We start from the raw sequence: 17158 nt of genomic DNA, 5'->3' as shown, positions 1-17158 counted from the left end.
ACACATTAGACAGAGACACGATCCTGTTAACCATAGACCATATAAAAGACTCAGTCTTATATATGAGAGATGCACAAAGGGAAATCTGCCGACTGGCATCTAAAGTAAGTGCATTGTCCATTTCTGCTAGGAGAGGCTTATGGACTCGCCAGTGGACAGGAGATGCAGATTCAAAAAAGCACATGGAAGTGTTACCATATAAGGGTGAGGAATTATTTGGGGATGGTCTCTCGGACCTAGTTTCCACAGCAACGTCTGGGAAGTCAGCATTTTTACCCCATGTCCCCTCACAGCCTAAGAAGGCGCCGTTTTATCAGGTTCAGTCCTTTCGGACCCAGAAAAACAGGCGTGGAAAAGGCGGGTCCTTTCTGTCCAGAGGCAGAGGTAGGGGAAAAAGGCTGCAACAAACAGCAGGTTCCCAGGAGCAAAAGTCCTCCCCCGCTTCTTCTTCCAAGTCCGCCGCATGACGGTGGGGCTCCCCAGGCGGAGCCAGGTACGGTGGGGGACAGCCTCAAGAATTTCAGCGATCAGTGGGCTCGCTCACAGGTGGATCCCTGGATCCTTCAAATAGTATCTCAGGGGTACAAACTGGAATTCGAGGCGTCTCCACCCCACCGATTCCTAAAATCTGCCTTGCCGATTGCTCCCTCAGACAGGGAGGCGGTGCTAGCGGCAATTCACAAGCTGTATTCTCAGCAGGTGATAATCAAAGTACCCCTACTTCAACAAGGCCGGGGTTACTATTCCACACTATTTGTGGTACCGAAACCGGACGGTTCGGTGAGACCCATTTTAAATTTGAAATCCTTGAACACATACATAAAAAAATTCAAGTTCAAGATGGAATCGCTCAGGGCGGTTATTGCGAGCCTGGACGAGGGGGGTTACATGGTATCCCTGGACATCAAGGATGATTACTTGCATGTCCCTATTTACCATCCTCACCAGGAGTACCTCAGATTTGTGGTACAGGATTGCCATTACCAATTCCAGACGCTGCCGTTTGGACTGTCCACGGCACCGAGGGTATTTACCAAGGTTATGGCGGAAATGATGATACTCCTTCGAAAAAAGGGAGTTTTTAATTATCCCGTACTTGGACGATCTCCTAATAAAAGCGAGGTCCGAGGAACAGTTGTTGGTGGGAGTAGCACTATCTCAGGAGGTGCTGCACCAGCACGGCTGGATTCTGAATATCCCAAAGTCACAGCTGGTTCCGACAACACGGCTACTGTTCCTGGGTATGATTCTGGATACAGTCCAGAAAAAAGTGTTTCTCCCGGAGGAAAAAGCCAGGGAGTTGTCATCTCTAGTCAGAGACCTCCTGAAACCAAAACAGGTATCAGTGCATCGCTGCACGTGGGTCCTGGGAAAGATGGTGGCTTCTTACGAAGCAATTCCCTTCGGCAGGTTCCATGCCAGAATCTTTCAGTGGGACCTGTTGGACCAGTGGTCCGGATCGCATCTTCAGATGCATCGCTTGATAACCCTATCTCCAAGAACCAGGGTGTCGTTACTGTGGTGGCTGCAGAGTGCCCATCTTCTAGAGGGCCGCAGGTTCGGCATACAGGACTGGGTCCTGGTGACCACGGATGCCAGCCTTCGAGGCTGGGGGGCAGTCACACAGGGAAGAAACTTCCAAGGACTATGGTCGAGTCAGGAGACTTCCCTTCACATAAATATTCTGGAACTAAGGGCCATCTACAATGCCCTAAGTCAAGCAAAATCCCTGCTCCTACACCAGCCGGTGCTGATCCAGTCAGACAACATCACGGCAGTCGCCCATGTAAATCGACAGGGTGGCACAAGAAGTATGATGGCGATGGCGGAAGCCACAAGAATTCTCCGATGGGCGGAAAATCATGTACTAGCACTGTCAGCAGTGTTCATTCCGGGAGTGGGCAACTGGGAAGCAGACTTCCTCAGCAGACACGACCTCCACCCGGGAGAGTGGGGACTTCATCCAGAAGTCTTCCAGATGCTGGTAAACCGTTGGGAAAAACCACAAGTGGACATGATGGCGTCCCGCCTCAACAAAAAGTTAAAAAGATATTGCGCCAGGTCAAGGGACCCTCAGGCGATAGCTGTGGACGCTCTAGTGACACCATGGGTGTACCAGTCGGTTTATGTGTTCCCTCCTCTGCCTCTCATACCAAAGGTATTGAGAATAATAAGAAAGCGAGGAGTAAACACCATTCTCGTGGTTCCGGATTGGCCAAGACGAGCGTGGTACCCGGAACTTCAAGAGATGCTCTCAGAGGACCCGTGGCCTCTGCCGCTCAGACAGGACCTGCTACAACAGGGGCCCTGTCTGTTCCAAGACTTACCGCGGCTGCGTTTAACGGCATGGCGGTTGAACACCGGATCCTAAAGGAAAAGGGTATTCCGGAAGAAGTCATTCCTACGCTTATTAAGGCCAGGAAAGATGTTACGGCAAAGCATTATCACCGCATATGGCGGAAATATGTTGCATGGTGCGAGGCCAAAAAGGCCCCAACAGAGGAATTTCAACTAGGTCGATTTCTGCATTTCCTGCAAGCAGGAGTGAATATGGGCCTAAAATTAGGCTCCATTAAAGTACAGATCTCGGCTCTGTCGATTTTCTTTCAAAAAGAACTAGCTTCAGTACCTGAAGTTCAGACATTTGTGAAAGGAGTGCTGCATATTCAGCCCCCATTTGTGCCTCCTGTGGCACCTTGGGATCTCAACGTGATGTTGAGTTTCTTAAAATCACATTGGTTTGAGCCACTAAAAACCGTGGATCTGAAATATCTCACGTGGAAAGTGGTTATGTTATTGGCCCTGGCTTCAGCCAGGCGAGTATCAGAATTGGCGGCTTTATCATGTAAAAGCCCTTATCTGATTTTCCATATGGATAGGGCAGAATTGAGGACTCGTCCCCAGTTTCTCCCTAAGGTGGTGTCAGCGTTTCACCTGAACCAGCCTATTGTGGTGCCTGCGGCTACTAAGGATTTGGAGGACTCCAAGTTGCTAGACGTTGTGTGAAAATATATGTTTCCAGGACGGCTGGAGTCAGAAAATCTGACTCGCTGTTTATCCTGTATGCACCCAACAAGCTGGGTGCTCCTGCTTCTAAGCAGTCTATTGCTCGCTGGATTTGTAGTACAATTCAGCTTGCACATTCTGTGGCAGGCATGCCACAGCCAAAATCTGTAAATGCCCATTCCACAAGGAAGGTGGGCTCATCTTGGGCGGCTGCCCGAGGGGTCTCGGCTTTACAACTTTGCCGAGCAGCTACTTGGTCAGGGGCAAACACATTTGCAAAATTCTACAAATTTGATACCCTGGCTGAGGAGGACCTGGAGTTCTCTCATTCGGTGCTACAGAGTCATCCGCACTCTCCCGCCCGTTTGGGAGCTTTGGTATAATCCCCATGGTCCATACGGAGTTCCCAGCATCCACTAGGACGTTAGAGAAAATAAGAATTTACTCACCGGTAATTCTATTTCTCGTAGTCCGTAGTGGATGCTGGGCGCCCATCCCAAGTGCGGATTGTCTGCAATACTTGTAAATAGTTTTTGTTAACTAAAGGGTTATTGTTGAGCCATCTGTTGAGAGGCTCAGTTGTTTTCATACTGTCAAACTGGATATAGTATCACGAGTTGTACGGTGTGATTGGTGTGGCTGGTAAGAGTCTTACCCGGGATTCTAAATCCTTCCTTATTATGTCTGCTCGTCCGGGCACGGTGTCCTAACTGAGGCTTGGAGGAGGGTCATAGTGGGAGGAGCCAGTGCACACCAGGTAGTCATAAATCTTTCTAGAGTGCCCAGCCTCCTTCGGAGCCCGCTATTCCCCATGGTCCTTACGGAGTTCCCAGCATCCACTACGGACTACGAGAAATAGAATTACCGGTGAGTAAATTCTTATTTTTGCTTTCACAAAATTCTAAATTGAAGTGTCCTGTCCTCTATTAAATCTACAGAAAATTATCTGTAATCCAGGTATTATATAACGTTCTCGGCCTTACTTGCATAAATTGAATTTAACACCTATTCTATGCAGTATGTACACACGTAAATTAGGTGATAGCCTCATTATATATTGATGGCATCATTCTATGAATATTCATGGTTTAACAGCAGCTTTGGGCCCATTTATTTCATTTCATTTTACGTTTTTCCCAAAGAGATAAACTTTGTGTTATCAGTTAATATTCCTGGGTGGTATATTATGTAGATGGGGGTCTTTGATAAATTCACCGTAAACACCTTAAAGATTAAATGACAGCTTTTTTTTCTTTACTTTTCCGCTGTTCCTCTCCCCATATGTTTAATACTGTGTGTGTAGTCACGATCAGCAAACCAGAGGTTGATAAAGTCTTTTCAAAGACAATGTCATTTAAATAAATGATGAACTCTTCCTGATGGGGAAAGTTAGGGAATTAGTGCTGGAGGCTACGCGATATGGTAGGTATAAATTAGTCATGATTATGAATATTAATAGGCCAGTGTTATTATAATCCGTCATTTTTCCAGTTTACCTTGAACATCGAATTACGCTACGGGATATCAATTAATCCCTTTTGTTTTAAATTTAACCTTAAATGGAAAGTAAACCCAATGTTGGATGGAGCCCCCTGAAAGGTGCAACACAAGATCTTTGCTTCTTAAGGAATTGCGCACCCTGGGGGTCATTCCGAGTTGATGGCTCGCTAGCTAGTTTTAGCAGCCGTGCAAACGCTATGCCGCCGCCGCCGCCCACTGGGGTGTGTATTTTAGCTTAGCAGAAGTGCGAACGCATGTGCAGCCGAGCTCTGCAAAAAAAGTTTGTGCAGTTTCAGAGTAGCTCTGAACCCACTCAGCGCTTGTGATCACTTCCACCTATTCGTGTCCGGATTTGACGTCATACACCCGCCCAGCGAACGCCCAGCCACGCCTGCGTTTTTTCAGACACGCCTGCGTTTTTGCAAACACTCCCTGAAAATGGTCAGTTGACACCCAGAAATGCCCCCTTTCTGTCAATCTTCTTGCGGCCGTCAGTGCGAAGGAAAACTTCGCTACAACCTGTGCACAACCACAACGGGCTTTGTACCCGTACGATGCACGTGCGCTTTGCGGCCAATACGCATGCGCATAAATGCAGTTTTTTCAACTGATCGCTGCTCTGCGAAAATCGTCAGCGAGCGATCAACTCGGAATGACCCCCCCAGTCCCTGGTGGAGAGGGATCAAGTATTAACCAATCGGCTTCTGCCGTTTTTCAAACAAAGCCTGAAAAAATTACAGTTAAAAGCTGATTGGTTGGTATTTTATCTCTCTCTAAGGTTTTATCCATCTCCCCCTAAAGTGATGTTGACTGCAAGTTGTCTTGTGGAAAAGTCTGCTTCATAATTTCTCGGGTTACATGTGAAATATTGTACATCCCAAATATCCTGACTTTTCCAATTCTTGGACCTCTAAAGACTCAAAAATGGGCTTTACTGGGCAGAGTTTAGGTGGTTCAATCAAGGTTTTTGATTGGAAGATTAGGCAGGGCATATTTTGTCCCCAGTTCACATTGTTAAGTGTTGGTACGTAATCGTATGCAGATCCACAACCAGATGAAAAGATGTACACAGAATAATTCTCCAACACAGACTTACAAGGTTTATTCATGAAGCAGTGAAAAGAGTGGAGAAGTGAACCAGTGGGGAAGTTACCCTTGGCAACCAATCAGCGGCTATGTATAATTTTCTAGAATGCACTTGATAAACGTTGCTTCAGTGCTGATTGGTTGCCATGGACAACTTCTCTGGCTCACTTCTCCACTGTTTAATGAATAGACCCTTTAGACATAATGTACACTTAATGTAATGTGGATTCACAAATATAAATATGAGACGGCAACGTGACCACATGATACAGCCATACTCGCACGTCACGGGGTCTTTTTTTTTCAAAACGTTATCTGCTGCTCTATGTAGCAGGGCAATAATGAACAGGACTCATCTCCCGAACTGGCCGATGGGGACAGTGCAGTCCCAACTAAGAAAGCGGGACAGAGCCCTCAGCATTGTCCTGCTGAAAATGTGACAGTTGGGAGGTATGAGTATAATACTTACAGACGTGAACTAATTTGTTGGTATCCTTCCACGAAGAAAAGAAGAACCCATGTGTTTCTCTGAAATAACTTGAAACTGACTAAAGTATTTGGCATCCATCATTTGTTTATTCTATATTTACTAGAAATCAGACTTTGCATTGGATGTTTTTATTCAGCATAAGATTTTAAATAAAACACATGAAGAAGACATGGGCAAGGGGGATGGGTCCCTTAACCTAATATTTTGCTGCATAACCTCTAGAGGCAATCACTGGAGCTCTCAATGAGACTTCTGCACCTGTCAGCTTGTAGCTTGGCCCTCTCTTCCTGAGCAAACTGCTCCAGCTGTCTCATGTGTAATGGGTGCCTTATCCAGACATTGGGCCAGATGCATCATTGCTTGGAAAGTGATAAAATGGAGAGTGAAAAAGTGCCAGCCAATCACCTCCTAACTGCCATTTTTTCAAACACAGCCTGTGACATGGCAGTTAGGAGGTGATTGGCTGGTACTTTTTTACTCTCGATTTTATCACTTTCCAAGTGATGATGCATGTAGCCCATATGTTTTAGCTCTTTCCATAGATGGCCCATAGGATGCAGATCAATGGGGCAATAATATTAAGCTTGGATAAGTGATAAAGCAGTGCTAAGTGCAAGGTGATAATGCACCAGCCAATCAGCTCCTATATGTAAACCGTTAGAAGCTGATTGGCTGGTGCGTTATCACCTTGCACTTATCACTGCATTATCACTTCTCCAGGATTAATATGTCGGCCTCCTTGTGTGGAGCCCTTTACCAACATGGAGAAACGGCAGCTGGCAGCATCTCATTTGTAAGAAGATGCCGATTGCTGCCTCGTAATGTCAGGGGCTGGCCAATCGGCTCCAATATGTAAATTTACATATTGGTGCTGATTGGCTGGTGCGTTATCACCTTCCACTTATCACTGCTTTATCAATTCTCCAGGCTTAATACATCTGCCGCAGTGTTCATAGAAGGCTACTTCAGTCCAATGTTCAATCCAATTATGTATTGTCTTTTCTAAAGGGAACCAACAAATCTGCCCAAGCTGTTTTCAGATAGCTTTGGAAAATAAGCAATAATTTATCTGTTTTTACAATTCTTTACTTTATGACATACCAGGAGCATGTGGGTATACCTGAGACATGCAATGTCAGCACTATTAAGGAGACATGAAGCTGTGTTTCAAGGAGCTGTAAAGGTAACAACAAATTTGTACACGTCTGTGTATTCAATTAGATACTGTATGCCGGCTGTGTAATAGCTTTTGCTTACTTGGGTGATACAAAGGAAGGATGTGTTGCATTATAGTGTTCTGATTACAGATGCCCATAATTACACAATATATGTGCCGTGCGCATCATTGAGCAAAATAATAAACCTGAAATAACTGTATTCACTTAATGAGAAATATTATGGTCCAGAGAGCCTTAAATAACTAGAAATAGAAATGTGTACTTTGAAAATTCACATACTGGTATATTAATATACACTTTGCTTTGTGGAGATTTTATATTAATTTTTTCTGCCAAATGATTATTGTACTCGTGTAGACAATTGTAAAACAATATTACATGTCACAGGCCTTCATTCATGGTAACATACCTGGGCTGAGATGTAGTCATGTGACCGGTGGTCAGGAGACCTCTGGTCAAAATACCGACGGCTACACCCCGCCCCCTGACAATCCTGACAGTCAGTATGCCGACTAACAGGGATTATTCCCACTCATGGGTGTCCACAACACCCATAGAGTGGGAATCCACCGACCCTGCAAGGGGCTTTGTCTTGCCACCTTCCCCCCCCAGCTATCTAAATGCCGGGATCCCGCTGTCGGTATGGTCCGCCGGTAACACGATACCAACCCCCTGGGTTCTGATGCCCAATTTATCTAGAAATATAGTGGCACATCTGGCTGCGTGTATGGGCGGTCAGTCAGCCACCTGTACACTTGCTGCAGGGACCGCCGGTGACTGATATATCTCAACTGGACAGACACATTTCAGTTCCCGCCCAGTTGGGACATCAGGCATGACACATAGGCAGACGAGTGTGTATGCACTTACCAACCATTAGATAGGTCTGCAGGTCAGCCAGGTGTGTACCCAGCTCAATTTAATTAAAAAGAAACGGAAAATGGGTGATTGGGAGGAAGATGTGTCACACCTTCTAAAGAGGTCAAGAGAGGAGGTTTCCCGTAGTAACCAATCTTTTATAGACTGTACTAGATACATGATAGCTACAAGCTGATTGGTTGCTGCAGGCAATTACTCCACTTGTCCCCGCTTTAGAAGGCTTGGTACATCTCCCTGTAAATCCCTGCATTCTGTGGGGACAGTGATTGGGAACGGTTCCCCTTTGTAGCCTTACTTACTGTACATTCTATTGTCATTTCCGAGCTGTCAGATGAAAATGGATGAGAGCTCGAAAGAAGTTGCCATCTACACCAAAGCTAACCATCTTCCTTGTCTCAGACTCGACCCTGGTCATTGCAGCAATTCTGAACCATTTTTTTTTTCTGGTTCACTTAAGAAGTCCCGTGCCCTATCAAAATGCTTCATACAGCAATGCCTGGGCGATGTGATGTAATTAATTAGTATGATTATTTACCTTTGCGCAGAGATTCTAAAGCTATCAGCCATCAACGAAACTATTCATAGATGGCGACCGTGACACTTGCAGGGTTACAAGACCGTTCTGGCACACACGAAGCAAAGAAGCATCACAATAGCAAAATTGCATATAATAATAATAATAATAATAACAACAATAATAATAATAGTAATAAAAGATAAGTTCAGTTATGTCTCACAGCATAAAGCATAAGCATAAAGCGTTGGCTCATTCATGTAAAACAGGTACACCTTGTATGCTTGTATTGTACCTTCTGATAAAGGATCTCTGTGAAACAAGCAGCAAGAGCAGAACTCATTACAGAGATCATTCCAACATTCCAGCTGTCTCAGCTTCTCATCAGCCACCTCATGGAAGCCTGCGGCCTCTGTGCCAGAGATAGTCGCCCTGCAGTCTTGTGCTTGTGTGACTTACATGGCAGCTATACCAGTCTGTAGATTTCCAGGAGTTGTATTTTTTTGGTTTTTAATATGCACGTTACAACGGTGTCACTGATTTAACGTTTTACATTTTGAGTGATTCATTTTTGTTTCATTTTTCGTTTAAAAGAGCTTATATTAATCACTGAGGGTTCTGTTTATTATGCGCCGTCAAATGCGGCATGGAAAAGCTACAGTAGCTATCGCCTGTTTAACAGTGAAATAAGATCAGTGGCAGTAGCGCCGCTGTCCTCTGGTCACTATGGCCATAAATACTAAGCTTAGTCATGTATAATGTACAGGGCCGGATCTAGGGGGGGGTGAAGGGGGCGACTGCCCCCCCCTAACACAGTCATAGCCACGCCCACTTTTGAGCAGAAGAGAGCTCTCCGGGGAGAGCCTGAGGCAGAACGATGTGCTGCAGCTTATACCGCAGCAGCACAGAGGAGCCAGGAGAGCAAGGGTTACAGAGCATTTGCCCCTCACTTGCTGGTGTGTGGGTAGTAGGGCTAATAAATACAATTACCCCATAGCACAGTCACATGTACATAGAACAATCACAAAGCTCTATCTCAGTCTCACTCAAAAAGTTCAGTCAGAATTGAGAGAGGAGGAGTTAGGATTGCAGGTGGGAGGAGTTGGGACTGTAGAGGGAGGAGTCAAGATTAAACAGTAAACCACCCCCCCTAAAGAAAAGTCTAGATCCGTCCCTGATAATATATATTTATATACCAGGTATTTGTCAAGATCCATATGAAGATCCAGAACAGAGGACACTCACCAGTCCAACTTCATTAAAGAATTTATTGGTACATCAAAGTCATCACATAATGTCGACGTTTCGGCTCTAGTAAGCCTTTTTCAAGACAGCCCCAGGAGACATCTGTTCAGCATGCCAGGAGTAAGCATACTGACACCCTCTCCCGGGCTCCCTTATATAGCACACACCTAATCAATTAATCACCTTAATTACCGGAAGTGCATGGATCAAATAGCCCTGTTTGTGCTATTGATATCACACCACTTTGTTAGCGCATAAATAAACTCTAACACCATATATGTATACTGTGTGGCAAGAACTAGATATACACTGGCCTCTTAAACATAGAAAACAAACATAATCTATGCATACCACATGTTTAGATAATTCTCCGAGCCTCACAGTAGCGGCATTGCCGGAAGCGCTTCGCTTGCGCTCCACCGGCAATAGGTCTGCGCTCCACCGCTATCAAAATGCCATCCCCGGAAGCGCGTCATATTGCGCTCCTCCGGCGGTACTGAGTTGCATTAGGCTATGCGTTCCACTATGTCATTACTTCATCGCAGGAAACGCATCATTTGCATTCCACCGGTGGCACTATTTACGTTCCACCACTGTGACAGCTCGAGATCACCTTTCAATCTAAACAGGAATACAACATCCTATGGCATAGACTTAGTTATGGATAATCCTATATCCCAATCACATTATAATATCTAAATAGATTGCCTATTATATATGTTATTCTCAGACCAAAATCAGACCATGAATACCTATAGTGTATAACTAAGCTATAGAAGAGAGCCCGTGAGATACCTACACAAAATACCTCTAAAAAGACACCTTATAGGTACACCTCACAAGACAAATGTATTGTTGTATTATCCATGTCACATCTGACCCCCAGGCAAAATCGGCTGGACGACAAGAGGTGCATGTCAACAAATAAATTCTAAAAATAGAAAAACACTAATAAATAGCAATAACAAAACAGTTACATAAAATAGTATAATATTACGGTGTACTTCTCACCCAAGATAAATAAGGATCAAAATCAGATCCCCATTATTCCACTATAACATTAATGAATAAAGATTTTTAAAGGGTTGTTTTCATTAAGCCAACGTGGTACAACAGTATCAAGTGTATAAATCCATCGTGCTTCAAGTTTCTTCAAGGTGAGGACACGATCCCCACCTCTCACTAGTTCTGGAACTTGATCGATGACCATACATCGCAGAGATGAGACTTGATGATTGTACTGGAGGAAATGCTTGGCCACAGGTTTATCGGTCTCCTTTGTTTCAATTGCCGATCTGATTGAATATCTGTGGTTTGCCATTCTGTCCCTGAATGGCCTACTTGTCATTCCCGTATAGTACAAACCACACGGGCAGATCACCACATAACAGTGAAATAAGATCAGTGGCAGTACCGCCGCTGTCCTCTGGTCACTATGGCCATAAATACTAAGCTTAGTCATGTATAATGTATTATATATATATATATATATATATATATATATAAAAAGTAAAAAATTTTTTAAGAGTATCTGTACCTGGATTCCCGTGTATGTGCATCTGCTGCAGTGTGCTCTGTAGCATAGTTTCTTCTTATGTGCAAGGTTTGTCGGAGTTGAGCATGGGTTGAAGTAGCGCCAGGGTCAACTTTACGGGCGTTAGCCAGAGGGGTCACCTACCCCAGCAAACCTCTGACCTATGCACTTTTAAAATTTTAACTGTAACTTATTAGGACACTTATGTCTGATTTATCTTTCATTTATTTATGTATAGATTTTTTAATTTTTTTTTTTAACATCAATAAAGGTGGGTACACACTAGGCGACATGCTGTATGAGCGACGCCGCCTAGTGTTGACCCTGTCGGGGTGGTTGGCGTCAGGGCATACACACTGTGCGATATGATGACCATATCGCCCAGTGACATCACGCCGCTGCTGGGCCGTGCATGCAGCTCTTGGACGACAGTCCAAATTGAGCCGTATGCACAGCTGATGGCGAGGGTCATTAACGGCCCACGGGGCCGCACATCGCTCATCGTCGCCAGCATACACACTTGCCGAGAAAGTAAACGACGCAGCTCAGGAAGGGTTAAAATGAGCGACGTTGCTTACTTTCTCGCCAAGTGTCTATGCACCTTAAGTCTTATCATGTTTATTTAAGGTGCATACACACGGTGAGATTCGGGCTCAGCCCGATTCTCACTATGCGACAGGGGCTAGGTCGGCATTGCAAGCACATAATGACTGTGCTTGCGATACTGACTATGTGCGATTTTGGCTAAGTGTCAATTTTGACTATCTCTTCTATAGAGATTGTCAAAATTGACTTGCCTGCACAGTCTATCTAGGCTTGCGATGCGGACCGCGCATCAGCATCGAATCGGGATCACAAGGTGACTTTAACCTTGCGATCTGCACTAACTTTTCTTACAATTTTGATTGTATAGGTGTTACCACCAACGACATTCTTGCATTTGTTATATGGCATTTTATTTTTCTTGACTACAAACACTGGGGTTTCTCCTGTTAAGATGAAGAATAAAGAAATTTATAAACATTGAATGTTAAATTGCAAAAATGGAAGGGGATTACGTTATAGGTGGGTGCACTACCCCTGATTAGCTTGTGTTGGGGGACTTTGGGTGGCAGGGCTGTGGAGAAATACCTCAGATTGCAGTTACTCAGTAACATATGTCATACTGCAGCTCCAACACCACATCATGAATAGTCTGACTCGATAGAAAATAGGAAGGAAATCAATGATTATAGCAAAGGGATTGAAGGCTGCAAAAAGATTATTATGCTTAAGCAGTTAGGGGTTAATTTATTAAAGATTCTCAAAATGAAAAGAGGTGATGTTGCCAAAAGAAACCAGTCGGATTCTGTCTATCATATTGTAGGATGCAATAGAGAAATGATAGACAGAATCTGGTTGGTTGCTCTGGGCAACATCACTACTTTTCATTTTTATAATCTTTAGTAAATATAGCCCTTAGTTTTTGTTTTAGTGAAATAATGTATTATTGTCAGTTACATAAAACTGAAGTTAATTCAGATGTTAATAGTACTCTGCCCCTGACACTCCCTTCACTAGATATTCTCCGGTCACCTCGGCTCTGGGGGCCCACATCACATGCCTCCTTTTATAAACTTGGACTTTAAGTAGGCCAACTGGGATACAATGCCTCTTCATCTTGAACTTCCCATTAGTATTAATGGTTCATCAACGCTATAAAGTACCAAAAGGATGCAGTCACTATACCGGCGGTCAGGATCTTGGCGTTCTGGAGATCGACGCCGGAATCCCAACAGCCGGTAAAATAACAGCACACGGAATCCCAACAATTGCTCGTTATTCTCACTCGGTGAACCCACGCCACCAACCGAGCGGGAATAGAACCTGTGGCGCGCGAAGCGCGCCACCAGGCCCAATGCTAGGTGACCACAGTAAGCCCGCGAGGGGACTCACTGCCGGGATTCCAGCAAACAGGATGCCGCTGTCAGTATAGTGACAGCTGGCATCCCGACAGCCAGGATTTCTTATGTATTCTGTACCAGCATATTGTTCACTGCTGTACATAGAAGTAATCATGACACCAGGGCCGGTTCGAGGGCCCTCTGCGCCCCGGGCAGGAAATTGGGGTGTGGCTTAATACAGGGGGCGTGGTCAGTTACGCCCCCTGTACTGTAGTAGCGCCGCTGAAATGCTGAGCGGTGCGTGATGACGTCATCGCGCACCGCACATCAAAAGGTCCTCTCCACGAAGGGAAACTAGACGCGTAGCGTCTAGTTCCCTTCACAGGGGACACAGCAGCGGACAGCACACAGTGGGCAGCGGAGGGCACAGCAGTGGCGGATCTTGCCATGGTGCGGCGCCCTCCGGATGGCGGCGCCCCGAGCAAAAGTCCTGCTTGCCCGTGGCAAGATCCGCTACTGCATGACACATGTATAATAGTTCATCTTCAGCTCTGTAAGATAACAATGGTAAAGTTGGTTTAGAATCTAGGGAAGTTCCTTGCAGAGGTTTTGAAGAAATCTTTAACGTTCCCATGAAGGAGCTATTGATGTGTGGAAGGAGCTGGACACCTAATTGAAAATCTGACCATGCGCTTCCCGAGCGGTGTCTCTGAAAGTGAGCATTTTCTATTACAGGCAGATTTCAAAGAGCGCATTGATGTGAAAAGAGAAGTTATGGCAGTCAGTAAAACTACTGATGCATACCGAATGTTCCCCCTCTCCTCGCCAGCAAAGAATAGCCTGCTGCCGCCTTTCTGCCATACAGAGACCATACAATGTGCCTGCTGCATGATGTCATTCTCAGTAGCCGAATAACACGCTCTTTATTTTATTCAAGAGTGGCTTTACATTGTTTAACATGATGGGAATGTGGATGGATCAGCTTCCTGTCTCATTCCAGAGGCCTGGGGCCTTCCATGCATTTCAGATGTACAAGTGACAGCCGCTACCAATTAGGGAGAATTATTATACCCCAAAGTGACATTTGTTATGACTTTGAGTGTAGAACCACAAGGTATTCTCTATTGTGGCGTGACTTTCAGAGACCAATAAATGTTTTTATATTGTAGTAACTGTTTAATGATAAAAATAAAAATAAAATAAAAATAAGTACAGTTTACAGGACGCATGTCCTGCCGCCACATTTATTATAAGGTACTGTTCGTGATAATAGTTTTTGGTCTTATTTTTCCGTCTGCCTGTTTTAATTCTTTCTTTTGCACATTTGTTCTCGTAGTTATAATGAGTTGTCTCTACCCAGCAGGTGCCCTGTTAATGCACTTACCACCTCAGTCTCCACATTCATTACCCAGTGATGGCCATTCTGTAGGCACGTGTAGTCACTGCTACCTCGTTTCTAGGAAAAGAGACTTGAAGCAAGTATTAATGCACTGCTGGACACTAGTTTGTGCTTAGCCACTTTGCAGCCTGAGTTGGTAACTGATAATGGAACCCGCGACCGTAACTGGGTGCATGCAAGCGGCCCCAACGTCCATGGCACAGGGCCCCCGGAGGCAGCAGGGTCGCTGGCTCACAACACCTGCCCTGAGCGTTCTAAGGATGCTCTGGGTAGTGCTGCACTTCCTGGTGTCGCCGCGCCCACCCCCTGGCATGACTTACTCGCATTCTAGAGACGGGGATGGCACAGGGCGCAGATCGTGGCTACATCTGAAACGAATGGGCACTCTCGATCCACCTAGCCGCGTAGAGCTGCATATTTAGCTGCTCCCATTCATGCGAATGGGGCACACGTGCATCTAAGGCGTGCTCACCTTAGATGTGCATGTGGTCGCGCCTAATAAGGCACAATCGCGTGGAGATGTAGCCACGATGTAGATACTACTTTTTGTCATCAATAAAATAATAAAACACAGTATTCAGTAATGGGCCGTACACACTGGGCGATAATACTGAAAGATATGAACGATCTCGTTCATTAATGAACAAGATACCGTTCATATCTTTCAGTGTGGAGGCACCAGCGATGAATGATGCACGACCCCGCGCTCGTTCATCGCTGGTGCCCCGTCGCTTGTGCATACAGGCCAATACGGACGATCTCGTCCATATTTGCCGGCACTTCTATGGAGCCGGGTGACGGGGGAGTGAAGAAACTTTACTCCCCCGTCACTGCTCCCCCGCCGTCGGGCATCTCGGCGGCGGATCTGTCAGTGTGTAGTGCCCATTAGTGAAGTACCTTTATATTTATGTCACTGTGAAATGTACTGCCCAAGATTACCTTGTTCTAGTCCTACTCTGTTGGACATATACAGTATGATCTAAAAATATTGCTTGGGGAAAGTTTTGTGGAAATTGTAGATAATTGGGTAAATTAATTAGTGAGAGAGGTATTTTCTTCCTGCTATGATTTCAGATTCTACTCCCCCATTGTAAATAACCATTAATTGAGTGTCACTGTGAATGGGGGATCAGGCTGCTGATATAACAGTGAATGGAGCAGAGTATCATTTACATTTTTAGAAATATTGTCTGGCCCACTATTCCACATTAAAGGGGAATTCTTATATCTCTATACTGTAGCTGTGTGTAAGGGGATGCAGAAAAGCATTGTAATGTATTGGTCTTTTTTGCAAGGCCAGGAGGGCTCTCAAATATCATTGATCCTGTAGATTTATGCTGTTTATGTGGATGGCGGAAGTTGCATCATTGCAATCCACTTATTATATAGGATGTGCCTTTTCTTCCATTTTTCAGCATTATTGCAGTGAGTAAAGATACACTTCTGCAGCTCTCCAGAATCTTGTGGTGATTGGTCCACTTGCTTCCCCACACAGTCTAGTTTGATACCTGAGTAATGTTATGGACATCTGTCTTAATGAAGTCTTGGAGAAACCATTTATTCCCAATAATTAAGTCAGTTCTGGTGCAATATTTCAAGGCATGTGACAAGTAAGTGGTATCTCCCACCAAGATGCAGAGTCCTCCAGCCATGTTATAAATCAAATTGTGAGGTAAATTCACTTCCCAATTGTAATAACAACTTTAAAAGGCTCCAGTTTTGGTTAAGAAGGATCGATACATTCTGTTGTGGTTTTATGTTCTCCCCTTGTAACAGCCTGTAGACATTGTGTGGCACTGTTATAAATAAAAGAGAATAGTGAATACATAAATGAAGAGATTACAATATTAATTTCCCCAAACACTACCAAAGAAGATGTTCACCTAAGGAAAATAATTTGTCATGTTCTAGGGCAGTGGTCTCCAACCTTAATTGGGGTGTGAGCTACTTTTGGAAAATAAAACCTGTGAAAGAGCTACCTCCAATGCGCGCGTTCCTGCAAAAGTGGGTGTGGCCTCACAACTACAAGTATTGCCCCCCCCCCGCATAGTGCCAGATACACAAATAATGTCCCCCAGCAGTGCCAGATACACAAATAATGCCCCCCAGCAGTGCCAGATACACAAATAATGCCCCCCAGCAGTGCCAGATACAATGCCCCTACCAGTGCCAGATACAATGCCCCCCACAGTGGCAGAAACAATGCCCCCCACAGTGGCAGATACAATGCCCCCCACAGTGGCAGATACAATGCCCCCCACAGTGCCTGATACAGTGCACCCTGCAGTGCCAAATACAGTGCCCCCCTGCAGTGCCAGATACAATGCCCCCCTGCAGTGCCAGATTCAGTGCCCACAGTGCCAGATACAATGCCCCCTGCAGTGCCAGATACAATGCCCCCTGCAGTGCCAGATACAGTGCCCCCTGCAATGCCAGATACAGTG

The 17158-nt window shown here is 45.1% G+C and overlaps 1 protein-coding gene across 7 annotated transcripts in view; it reads left to right on the top strand.

Moving 5' to 3' along the window:
* The window catches only part of CDK14 (cyclin dependent kinase 14), a 1134790-nt gene that overhangs the window by 588485 nt on the left and 529147 nt on the right, over positions 1-17158 (top strand). The gene's annotated exons all lie outside the window — the stretch shown is intronic.

The sequence above is a fragment of the Pseudophryne corroboree genome, chromosome 5 (genome assembly GCF_028390025.1).
Source record: "Pseudophryne corroboree isolate aPseCor3 chromosome 5, aPseCor3.hap2, whole genome shotgun sequence".
Lineage (NCBI taxonomy): Eukaryota > Metazoa > Chordata > Amphibia > Anura > Myobatrachidae > Pseudophryne > Pseudophryne corroboree.
Note: the sequence above shows the minus strand (reverse complement) of the source record. Positions and strands in the feature narration are given on the sequence as shown.